A 13632-nucleotide genomic window follows, 5' to 3' on the forward strand; every position below is an offset into this window, starting at 1 on the left:
CACACAGAAGATATTCTAGCTGAGAATCGAACCAAACAGCATCTTACTGTGAGGCGACAATGCTACAGCAGCACCACCACCGCGCACAGTAATAATTGGACACCCTTTGATAAGGGCCTTTTTAGCAGCTGATAGGTAAGGGTCATGGTGGCAGTGATTACTACCTTATAGCCTGGACAGAAGGGGCACAGCTAGTGAACCTGTGCCAGCCTTCCCCAGGAGTTTCTGTGTGGTTGTATATAAACCATATCTCAAAGTGTGTGCGTGTGTGTGCTACTTGAGCAGGGACATGAAGCACTGGTTGGACAGAGAGAGTGCTAGGAGGATTTGGCTTGGGACCCTGGATAAGGACCCCACTCTATAGCTGTGCCAGTGGGGAGACTTATTGGGGATCTGGAGAGAAAGACAGAAACCAGCCCCAGACTGACTGATTTCTGTGTGCTCTTAAAGGAAATTGTAATTTACTGTGTGTGTATTTGTTATCCTTACTGTTGTGGATGCCCCTCACTGGTGTTAGTCGTGAGGATTGGGGCTCCTTGATTGCTGGGCAAGGGCACATGTGTCACACCCCCACACATCTCTGATTTCCACCCAAATTGCAAAAAGACCCAGTAAGTGGATTGGACACACTGAATTGGCCATAGGTGCATGTGTGTGTAGGTTATGGAAGAACAATTGTAGCATGGCTAGACCACTGGTTGTATACATTTGTCTCTGCTGATGTGACACCTTGACTTTGTGGTCAAAAAATGGGAACAGGAGGTTGTGGGTAGATAGAATGATGGATGAGTTATCAGATCTGGAGTCTTAATAATTCCATAAATAATTTTAGATCACATCAACAAGAGTTAGAAAGTCAACCATGGTCAGCACTAACAAAGAATGTATTAAGGCATGGAAGCAAGCCCCTCCTCCGTTTAAACTGTTAGGGGGGGATTGCTCTATATGTGCAAATTTAAAACTGTGAGAATGTGCAATACAGAGGGAATGGAACATTTCCTTACACTCACAGTGACATGATCTTGCTCAGCATAATACCTGTTCTTTAAAGAAATTGGGGCTTGACCAAGTCTAATTAATGAACCCTGCTCCAGTGAAATTCACTTTGACAAAAGAAATGCATCCCATTCCCTTTCATTTTAAGTACTATCAAAATCTCAAGGTCACCAGCAGTCAATGGATTTGTGTTTTCTGCATTTTTGGATTTGACTTATAGGAGACACAGAGTGCTTAAATACTGAACACATGATCAATGTCTTTATTTACAGTCTTATGCAAATATTCAGACTGGAGACACTTGGAACTGCTAGCATTTTAGATACCTGAAAAAGCAAGGCATTTGTGAAGGGAAAGCTACATTTTTTGGTAGACACAGCAAAAACTCAGACCCATTTGTTTTTGATTTTGGCAGGATTTATAATTTTAAGAGGCTGTTTTACCAGTGGCCATTAAAATACCCATGTCTAAACTGCTGGCAATGTCTCATTTAAGCACACTGCCATTTTAAACTTCTGTGTTGGATACTTTGGCAATCACATTTAAAGGACCTGCCTGTATCCCCTAATTCAGCTGTAGTTATATCTGTATCTACATATTGTATCACAAAACTCAATTACTTGTCCATACAGGAGTGCTTTTATTTTTTACTTTTATTACATTTGTCAGTTCCATTACTTCAATCTTTTAATGTTCAGCTCGTATCAAAATCAAGAGGAATTCAGATTCTGTATCTGAGGAATAATGACCGTTGCACAATTTCATCCTCCAAATTTATCAGTTTATACCACAGCCACATAGCTCGCAGTAGAGCTATCCCCATGAACAAATACCAGTAGTACAACAGGTGAACCTACACAGCCATTAATTTAACAAGCTGCATACCCTGCTATGCATGCACAGAGATGAGGGACTACACACTGTACTAATTGATCTCAAGGTCATCTGTCCATTGAAAAAAGGATATACATGTTAGCCTACTTGTAGATGTTCTCATTCATAGGAATAATAATCCCTGTAACAATGAAGTATAGGCACAAGTCAGCTGACCAATACACCTACTGGTATTATGTTTGCAAAAGTGCTTCAGTCATATGTAAAACCTGTAGTTCCAAAGGACACACTTTTTTTAGGGAAAGCTTATATGCATTAATGATTTAAAACCGTGGAAGGCAAGTGAAGGCTACACAACTAATACTTACCATAGCATACAACCCAGAGCAAGGGGATGTTTAATTATATGATCCCTAAAGTTGTTGCTCAAGTTCAAACTTACAAATATAGATGTGAAAATTTTTCATATCTGAAATTTGAGTATGGCTAGCAAGATATACTGAAATTCATAAGGAAGCATTTAGTTGCAATATCAGCAAAGAATAAAAATCGTCTACTGACCCAAGACAAAGTTACAAACCTATTGTCCTTCTGCTAAGGGGATATCTGGTGATCCAAATGTTGATCACTGGGATGTGGGAAAAGTAAACTGAGCAGTTTGATGTCTGCTGATGTTTTGTGCACTGAACCACCTGGGCATGAGCTTCTGTTACACTTATCGACAAAACATGGTTGTTGGGTAAATCAGGTAACCTACATGTAAGCTGGGGTCACATACATGTAAGCTGGAGGCTAGGAATATGGACGAATATGCTGTGTTCATTTATGTAACAAAAACTCTGCTTCACCATCTCCCTTTCTCAAATCATTTCTTAATTTTTCTAAAACAAAAACAGAAACTTTTTGAAATCTTCACAAACCATGATTTGAAATGCATCATGGACAGGAAAAAGCCATTACTTTTGGAATTTTGACTGGAGTTAGCCAAGAAGAAAATGTACCTTAATTTCATCCTTAAGTCCAGAAACAATACTGACTTGCAATTGGAACACAAACCCTTGGTAAAATGTACTAACGGTGCCATAGTTTAGTGTTGCTCTTGTCAAACTTGTGAGTACATTCAAGAAGGAACTCATGCCGTGGTTGAAAATTTTTATAGGGTATTGCAGTGTCATGATAAACTGAATTGCAATAGTTGCAGTATTTACCAACATCCAACTCTTATCCTAATTTTTATTTGGGCAAAACCTGGTGAAAATTATCTAAGAGGATCAGGAACATTGTTACAGCGTAAAAACTATGGGTATGAGAAATGCCCTTAACATGCATTCCATGGTTTGTGAAAATTTCAGAAAGTTATTTTTCTGTTTTAGAAAAACTGACAAAGGATTTAAGGATTCATGGAAACATACTGACAAGTATTGATGAATAGGGATACAGCACCAGACAAATTATCATGTTTCACTAGGATCCATCCTGAAGAAATATAATACACGTTAATGACATTAGCTAGTTTTGATCATGTGAATATGAAGGGTTTAGTATTTAAATTCACTTTTTGGGATGTGTTTTTATCTGATGAAGTTCATCACAAGTGCATGAATGAAAGTGCTAATCTAATACAGCAGCAATCTTGGCGACGTTTTGGTAATTATTTGCGTATTTAGTTGCATTCTTAGTTGTCAGCACTACACACACTTTTACAATCAACTGAATTTTTGCTTTTTGGTTCTTGGTTGAATTATGGGCTTTGATGGTGGATCCGACTCCAAGGATTTGTTCATGAGGACTGCTGGTAATACTCTCAGCTATGATTTGCAGTCAATGGATGTGGGATTCACCACAATTAATAGTCCAACTGGTATGCTGACATTTTCTCTCTCAAATGTTGCATATTTTTTATAGTGCATTCAAAGATGCTAGTGGGGAACAAGAAGCCCTCAGCATTACATCACAAGAAGTTGGCTCCTATTGGGAACACCACGCAACAGGTTGCCAGTCCATTTGAGATGCATAATATTGATGGGATTGGATTTGTGGTTAAGGAAACCAGATCCTTTTAGCAAGAAGAAAACAGCCACAAGATATTTCAATCAGTGATTTTAAAGAGATATTGAAGCAGTAGAGAGAAAAAATGGACAAGAAATTCATCAATGTCATAAATTTGAAACCGGACTATTTTTTTCTTCTGGTTTAATTTCTCAAAGTCTTTTGAGTTTCTAATACCATGACAGGAATGGACTCCATTCCAAAGTCAAAGCATGATTAAAGTTCATGAAATTAATATTGTTTCAATCTTTGATGTTAGCCAGAAGTGCTCTTCGCAGCACCGACAATGTGCTCAGAACGGACTACTGCAATTCATACAGATTCACATGCATTGTTAACATATTTAAGTACAATTTAAATTATTTTTTTACAAGACCTCCTACTACTATTGGAACTGACCAGATATCCTTCTTCTACATTTCTCTCTTAGCCTGTAAATACTGTCATTTTATGACTTTGTCTCTCTGTATGTAAGACATTGTAGTCACTGGATGCAGCAGTTTCAATGATCAATGCTACTTTGGTGTTCATTTCATGAACAACTATATCTGGTTTTCTCGCCTCTATCTTTTGAACTGTTGGTAACAGATGATCTCATATGATATAAACTCCATCATTTCCTATGATGCTTTGTGGCTCATGTTTTCGGTGTTTTTCAGCTACTTCAACATTATAATGTTGCACAATCCCCAGTGCAACAGTCTTGCAATATTTCTCTTCCTTTCAGTATGCAGTCCATCTGCCATTACTGTACATCACACAGCAAAAAGATGTGCAACTGTTTTGAATTCTCTTTTACCAAATCTGCATTTGTCTGTTTCTCCCACATGTTCAATGGACTTTCTAAACCAACTTGTATGCAAGTCCACTTTCCTGGGCCACCAATATTAATCTTTCGTCTTTTGGTTTAAATTCACCTCTGCTTAACCATTCCTGCATTCAGTCCTGATCAACATGAGGTTGTTCCACGACTTTTCTATACTTACCACTATATTTATGCATTTTCCACATTTCTTCCCTTCTCATCTTATCCCTCACCTTATATTCTTTCTTTTTTTTAGCACATTCAGTTGCTGCTTGACTTTTATCTACTTCTGGCTTGATTTCCATTCCCTTTTGACACTAATATGCTTCTGCTAAACTAAGCAGGGAAGTTATTTTAGACATTCTCTTCATTTTTGAAAATTTCACAATGTTTGGATCTTGTGAGGTCAGTATATATATATATATATATATATATATATATATATATATATATATATATATACAGTCCTATGATTGCAGATATATACATGCTTGCTTGATACTGGGTAGCTAGATCCCAGACCAAAAGAGTTAGTCTGCAAAGAAGATCGGAACCTTTTGCCCCTTGCTGGTTGATATGCCACATCAGAGTGGTACTGTCTGTGAAATCTGTGATGGGCCCGGGATAAAAGAGAGAATGAAAAGCCTGAAGAGCCAGATTTAGAGCCCTCGTCTCCTTTATACTGATGTGATCTGACCTCTGCTGAGGAGGTCAGAGACCCTGAACACTGAGGGGGCCACAGGAGGTACCCCACTCCCTGTCTGAGACATCTGTAAAAAGCTGCTGAGTTGGAAATGGAGCTTGAAAGGGAATGCCCATGTTGAGTGAAAGTTGATGAATCCACCATTGAAGCTTTAGTATAAGACAGGGAATGAAAGGTACCAGAAAGTCCAGGGGGTGGGAATGTTGAAGCTACACTGACTTGAGGTACTACTGGAGCCTCTTCATATGGAGTCTGGTGGTAGGAAGCATGGGAATCATGGAAATCATGAACCTGAGTAATTCCCTGGCTGGGACAGATGCCACAGGAAGAAGAGACTGGCAAAACAGAATTAGAGACAGAGCCTTGGGGGCAAGCATGGGAACTGTCTGAAGTCCACATCTGTGAAAAATATGATCTTGGGAAGGTGTTAGAAATGATTTTTGAAAGTTTATGGTGAGCCCCAAACTCTAACAGGGAAGTAATAAAGTTGAGATCCTGAAGCAGAGCACTGGGGTAAGGTGCTTGTAAAGCAGATAATCTAAATATGGAAAGATCTGAATTCCGTGAATCCTGCAAAAAACAATGACAGGAGAAAGGCATTTGGTGAATACACTTGGAGCAAAGACAGGCCAAAAGTCAAAGACGGGAATTGAAAATCCGAGGAAGAGGGGATGGATGGGGATGTGAAGGTATGCATCCTTGAGATCCAGCGATACCAGAAAGGTGTGACATAGAAGAGGAAATAATGTCTGCAGAAAACATCTGAAAGGAAAGAATCTTAGGAAGTGTTCAGCTGGGAAACATCCAGAATTGGTCTCCAAGTGCCCTCCTTTCATGGAGCCAGAAACATTCTGGAATAAAATCCCTCCTATCTAGGCAGGGGACATGGCTTGAATGGTGCCCAGGCCAAAAGGGAGTGAAGAGCCTCTGGGAAATAAGACAGCTGTTCCCAAGGAAGTTGATGAATGCCTAAAAAGGGAGGAAAGGACTTCCAAACCATGAAATATCCCTAATGGACAATGGGCAGAACCCAAGAGTCAAAAGTGATCCTTAGACAATTTATAAGAGACAGGGGAAGATGGAGGGACAAGGGAATCTGGTGGAGGGACGGGAGAAGCAAACTGTGAACTAGAATCCAACTTGTCATGGAACCAGGCTTTTGGGTGGCAGTAGTCTGAACAGACTTAGCGGGAGGCACACACCTAGAACCCTTCTTGCTCTTAAGAGGAAGGCATGATTACCTACAAATAACGGCAGATTTGGAAGGATAATTCTTTTGAAATTTGGGAACAGGAGAACTATGTTTCAGCTCCTGCATAGCTTTGCCCTTGTCCTAGAGAGGCTTGAAAAGCTCAGCAGCAAATCCAAAAATGATTTTATCATCAAAATCAGCATCCAAATGTTTGGTATTAATGTCAGTAGGCTAGGTCTGAAGACAAAGTCAAGAGTAATGCCTCATAACTGAACCAAAGGCAGCAACCCTGGCAGAGGCATCAGGTGCATCACAGCTGCATTTGTTTGAGAGGCAGGCAACTTGAGAAGTATATGAGAAACCACCTTAGAAACCTGAATCAGGATAGCCAAAACATACCTGGTCATATGGAGTCTGGTAGCTGATGACCCTAAAGGATAAAGAGGTAGCAGTGTAAACTTTCTACCCCAGTCTTTCCATAGCCCTACTATCCTTATCAGAAGGCCACAGCTCAGTGGAGGGCAACAACTTCAATGGCTTGTCAGAGAAGACTGACACTACAGAAGGGTCAGCAGAAAGGCATTTATAAAGGACTTTGTACTCCGCAGGCACTATATAGAACCTATGTGGTTCCTTAGATGCAGAAGACTGAAAGACAGGAGCTACAGATGCTGCTGAGAAGTTATTCAGATCATCAGCCAGAACAGGAGAAACAGCAGATGGTTTGGGAGGTTCCTTCTGTAGAAGCTCATAATATCTTTTTGGAATGTCAGAGATCCACTTAAAATCTCCATCATATGGGCGATGGCATTCCCAAATGACAGCAAAAGGGGAATCTGAAGAGTAAGTCAAGAATTCTTCCCCTGACTCCATAACTTCATTTGACGAGTCCAGTTCCCTAGGTCTCTTGGGTTGGGTGGAAGACCATGGAGGAGCAGGAACAGAGACCCCTTGGCGTGGTTTCAAGGCCATCAAAGCATTAAATAAACCCTTAATGAAATCCTGCCATTCATATTGGGAATCATTAGCAGGAGTAATGTGCTTTGTTTGTTTTTTTTTTGGTAGGATGTTCACTCAAACGCCCTGTGAGGGTCAGACCCTTGGCATGATTCAATAATTGTTGTAGGAACCTCCTCCCTTACTAAGATACAAGTAATCCCACTTTCCTTCAAATATAATGAGCTGAGGTTCCCCCCCAACATTAGGTACAGACATCTGAAAAGCCTCAGAGGATGTGCAAGAAGCCGAATCCATGCCAGTTCCTATGGGATTGCTGCAGTGGAATCTGAACAAACCACCAGACATTCCTCCTGGCCTTTACCAGCCTAAAGAGAGATGTCAAGGAGAGACTGGGCAACAGCCAGAACAGATCAAACTCCTTTGGCCTTCTTGGCAGATGGATGGCCCTCGGGATGGGAGGATTCCACCACAGCATCCTAAGCCAACAACTTAAAGGCATTGGTTCTCTAGGGATATAAACAAAGAGGATAAGGTCTTAAGCACAAATGTCTGGCAGGTAGAGCACTGTGTGTGATCATGGGAAGGACCCAAAAAAAAGTGGCACTGGTCATGATGGTCTTTTTGGGGAATATGTCTCCCACACTGACATTTTCCCTTTCTAGATGACATGAACAACAACAAAATAGAAGAAAGAGAAAAAAAACATAGTGGGGCACTTTTCTGAAAACATGGCTTGTTAACCAGCACAGCAGAAAGATGTTCAGACTGATATTCAACAATGGTTTTGGATCGATGGTAAAGTAGTTTTGAGTATCTGCGTCTGTACATCATCTTTATGCCCTAACACCTTAATAGGGTAGCATACGTAAGATATATGAGGCATGTAAGAAGTAAAGGCTTCGGTATATTGCCTGGCAGTTGGGCTATCCTTGACAGGAGATCCCTCAGATAAAGAATACTACAACAGAGATATGGAAGGACATCTGGAAGCAAGAGCTTTAGAAAAACGTAGGAGCAAATTACATAAACAAAATAAAAACTGGGAACACCACATGCAGAATAATGTTTTGGAGTGGGGTTTAAGGGAAGGTAGCAGTTGATCAATTTATATAATGTTGAATTTATGATTAATATACAAATGAATATATGTGATGTATGTTTGCAACTGGGAATATGTTAATTTGGTTTGTTCTCTTTTATATAAATAAATATACGTTTGCCTATGTCTTAAGTGATAATTCAAAAAAGGTGTTAAAAATATACAAAGCATGTACATGTCAGTGATGCAATGCTGCCTCGGCGTACCTTTAATGTTTACGCCATAATTGTGTGGTTTGAGTTTTTGTTTGCAGTGCTCTATTTCTATATATTATGTTTTGTATTGTTGTTGATTCAGTCTACTGCCTTTTACAGTGTAGTTACAAGAGTAACTACAGTAAGAATTTCATGGAGGACACAGTATAGCAGTCTATTTTAAACTGCAAAAGTAGTCATCCATTTGTATTCATAACATATTTTATTATTGAATAACAGTTAAATTATTTGTGGTCACCAGTTATTTTTGGAGCTATACTGCATTATGACCCATAATCCTGTGGGAGTTCATTAAGACAAGCAGACATAATAATGACTTCATAAAAGGGCTGCAGCTGTGAGATCACAGCATACTTACAGCATCTGACTTGATGCTCATGGACTCACAATTTAACACACCAATAATCACTAAATTCCCAGATGTAGAAAAGGAAGATTTACGCATGAGACAAAGCCCAAGTGGGTCTGCTTCCCCAGAAATGGGTAGACCCATGATCTCCAATAAAACACAGTGATTATGAGTGATATAATGGATTTATTAACAACAAAAATGTATTTTGTACATTTTTAACAACTCCAATGTATGACAGGAGTCTCCCATTCCTATAGTTTAATGCTTATTTTTCTGTGATATAACAGGACTAATAGTAAGATGTGCCTTAATTTCAAACGCATTGTCTGTACTGTGATAGAAGCACTTTAATTTCCAACCTTTTACTGACATTCACACAAAGGTAAAATCTGTCATCAAGCAGCTTAACAGGATCACATAACCCTTCCTTCAATACTCAGAGGTCGATTTTCTTTTTAACGTGATCTTTATCATTGCTAATACATTTTTATTTGAAACTTCCTCTAGTTATTAATTGCTATATGTGCAAAAAATCCCTTATCCAAGGTTATAAGTTTACTGTTATCACAGAGGATGATTGACAGATGGAATGAATTTTATAATACAGCAGTAATTTGCTCTGCTGCACATGTAGTGTGTGCCAGGAATACATTTAATTTCATATACCTTACTGTTCATCAGTGGTGTGCCATGGGATCGAAGACTAAAGCAATGCTTTCACCTGCTCATCACTCTGGGTTCTAAGAAAGGAAGGGGGTTCTTACTTTAATATGGGTGCGGGATAAGTGGCTATTTAGAAATCTTATAATATCTCATTCTAATCTCATTCTTTCTGAAGCTCATCAGGAAATGCCATGATTGTTTTATTGCTGAGAAAAATATTAATGTAGGTTGTGACATTTCTGACAGCAGGAGTCAAAAACCTTTCTAGGAAAACTTTATATTTAACATCCTACCTTCCCTGACTCAGAACTGGTAATCACTATAGCTTATCCTTTATCCTATTTACAGTAATACACATTTACTATGTTTAAGCTTTGCTTCTCTACTTCATATAGTCAATCTATTAGTATAATGTATATAACTATCACCGTTTCTCTTATAGCCCGAGAATATCTCATGTGACTAGTCACATGGTACTAGTCCCATCTCATGGGACTAGTACCATGTCAAACAGGAGAACTATTACAACAATCATCTGCCATCCCTGCCTTCTATGCTTCACATCCTGCTTATAATCAAAGCAATAGATAAAAGTACAACCATCTCTTCTCACCAACTGATTGTGTGTGTGTGTACGTGCGCCAAGGGTATGTATGTCCACCTTATGAACTGTAACCACATGCATTCTCCACAAGCAGGTCACAGTAATGGTAAAGGCAATTTTATGCAAACATGACAAATGAAATACAGAAGCTGCTCCTGCCTCTGACTTACTTCAATGTGCTCCCTAAATGCTAACAGCAGCTTTGCATGACAGGACTATTAAGTACTAGAAGGGCTAAGGATATAAATGCATCATATGGGAGAACTGCAGCCACACCCTCACAAAAAAAAAAAAAACAGCCAATACAGATGAAGTTCAAGAAAAAAAAGGATAGGAAAGACCAGGTATATTACAGTATATACAGATTAGCAGTAACAGCATCGGTCATATCAGGTGGTCATAGCTTTACAGCTAAAGAAGCATGATTTAAATTCTTTAAATATGAACTAAATTATGATTTTTTTTTTTTATATAAAGACCAGTAGCACATTTCTTTGTGCAGGTAGGAGAAAAAAAACTAAAGAAAAAGTGCACTTTTAAGCACTACAAGCTGATAGTACAGTGCTTTGAGCAGGATTTTCTGCTGACTGTACATTCCATTGCATTGAACAAATTAGAAGAGAAACATTTTTAAGTCCTTGCTGGTGGAACCACAGTTTTTTAAAATGCACAGGTCCTTGATAGAATGATACAATGAAATACCAGATTGATTAAACCTACAAAGGCCAACTAATGAAGCATCTCCTATTAAAAGTCAGCTGAAGGCGATATGCTTGGAGGGACCTTTTAAACTGCTTCACACTGGGGAGTCCGTCAGTCACTGTGGATGGATTTTCAGGAACTTGCAAGCAAATGGATAGTTCCTAGATGTCTTGAAATGCAAATTTAGCACCCCTAATTGCCTTAGCCTGGTACAGTGCAAAGCTGTAACAAGCAAATAGCTCCTGAAATCTTGGGGAGTGGAGTAAAAGTCATGTAAAGCAAATCATGACCAGACTCATGACACAAAAACTAATTATGACTGGCAAAATATGATGGTCTTAGGAAATCCACTTTAAGTACCCAGATTGCAGAGTTTACTACCAGCAACTAGCAGTCAAGTTCAGAGTCAGGTAACCACATGTGCAGGTACTTACAGTGGTCCAAACAGTACAACATCAAGACATGTGTAATTACTTGGAGATTCTACAATGGAACAAGATTTATAAGGCAATATTAGAAAAATGGAAAAAAAAAGCCATCGGCTGTTACCCATTCTTCAAGTGCCAATCTGCCATCAATCGTATCGTCTAAGTCATACACTTCTTTTTACACAAATTCTAGATGATGATGGAGTCCAAGACTGTAGAACAGGGATTCTAATGAATGACATAAAGCTATACGGACTGCTAGGAGATATAGGGTTTGGGCCTACTGGAAATCATGGTCTCCATGTCAAATGACAATTGGTGATCAAGAAAAGAGAAAGTAACTAATGCTAATCTTGTACCACTAGTATATCATTAAAAATCTTAGTGACAGCTGTTAGCTCTGTGGTGTACTTATGGTTTCTTGTTTATTACATGGTTTGTTTGGGTAGTTTTATTTTCAACTTAACTTCAAATGGAGTGCCTGGTTGTAGAGCAATTGTTTTTAGATTTGAAGTGCAAAAAACATTTGAGTAAAATAGAAATAATTACAATTGCTGTTATGGTTGCAATGCACTCCAAAGTTTCTACTCTTGTTGATGAAAAGTTGGCAGTTATTCTATGCCAGGATGGTACACTGGTATATATGTTATACCAGGAAAAGGTAATCTTCAGTGAAGATGAATGCTGGAACTCCTGCTATGTAGCATCAGATGATGTTGGGATCAGTAGTGTAGTGGTTACCATGTCTGTTTTCAAATGCAGAAGGTCCTGGGTTCAATCCTTAATGGGACCATTATTTACTCCATCTATGGAATATAATCCCATTAACCCAACCACTGGGGATGCACAAGCCAGTGCATTTCTTCATGCCGGTCCCAAGCCCGGATGAATGGGGAGGGTTGTGTCAGGAAGGGCATCCGGCATAAAACGTCTGCCAAATGAGATATGCAGCAACCAATATAGATTTACATACTGGATTGGTCGAGGCCCAGGTTAACAACCACCACCACCAGTACTATTAGCCGACAGGGTGCTGGCGGAAATTGGGCTACTGTTAGCCAAAGGAGGAGAAGAAGAGGGGAAGGCATGCCCAAATGCGAGAAGTAAGGAGAAAGGTTAGGAGTGTGGTAGTGAGGGTAGGAACTTTGAATATTGGCAGTATGACTGGTATAGTGAGAGAGCTAGCTGATATGATGGACAGAAGGAAGTTTGATATATTGTGTGTGCAAGAGACCAGGTGGAAGGGAAGTAAGGCCAGGTGTATTGGGGTGGGTTCACATTGTTCTATCATGGTGTGGATGGGAGGAGAAATGGGGTAGGGGTTATCCTAAAGGAACAGTATGCCAAGATTGTTTTGGAAGTGAAAGAGTGTCGGATAGAGTTATGTTTATGAAGCTGGAAACTGATGGTGTAATGATGAATGTTGTTAGTGCATATGCTCCCGTAAGTTGGGTGCGAGATGGATGAGAAAGAAAAATTTTGGAGTGAGTTGGATGAAGTGGTGATGACTGTACCCAAGGGTGAGAGAGTGGTGATCGGAGCAGATTTCAATGGGCACGCTGGTGAAGGGAAAAGAGGAAATGAGGAACTGATGGGTATGTACGGTGTTAAGGAAAGGAATGCAGAAGGTCAGATGGTACTGGATTTTGCAAAAAGGATGGACATGGCTGCAGTGAATATGTATTTTAACAAGAGGGAGGAGCATAGGGTGACGTACAAGAGTGGAGGGAGATGCACACAGGTGGATTATATCCTATGCAGGAGGGCCAATTTGAAGGTTATTGGAGACTGTAAAGTGGTGACAGGGGAAAGTGTAGTTAGGCAGCATAGAATGGTGGTTTGTATAATGACATTGGTGATTAAGAGGAGGAGGAGGAGTGTGAGGGCAGTACCAAGGATCAAATGGTGGAAATTGAAAAAGGGTGATTGTGAGATGGAGTTCAGGGAAGAGTTAAGACAGGCACTGGGTGGCAGTGAAGTGTTACCGAATAGCTGGGTAACTACAGCAGAGCTAGTAAGGGAGACTGCTA

Source organism: Protopterus annectens, chromosome 15.part0 (assembly GCF_019279795.1).
Source record: "Protopterus annectens isolate FY-2018-M chromosome 15.part0, PAN1.0, whole genome shotgun sequence".
Lineage (NCBI taxonomy): Eukaryota > Metazoa > Chordata > Ceratodontiformes > Protopteridae > Protopterus > Protopterus annectens.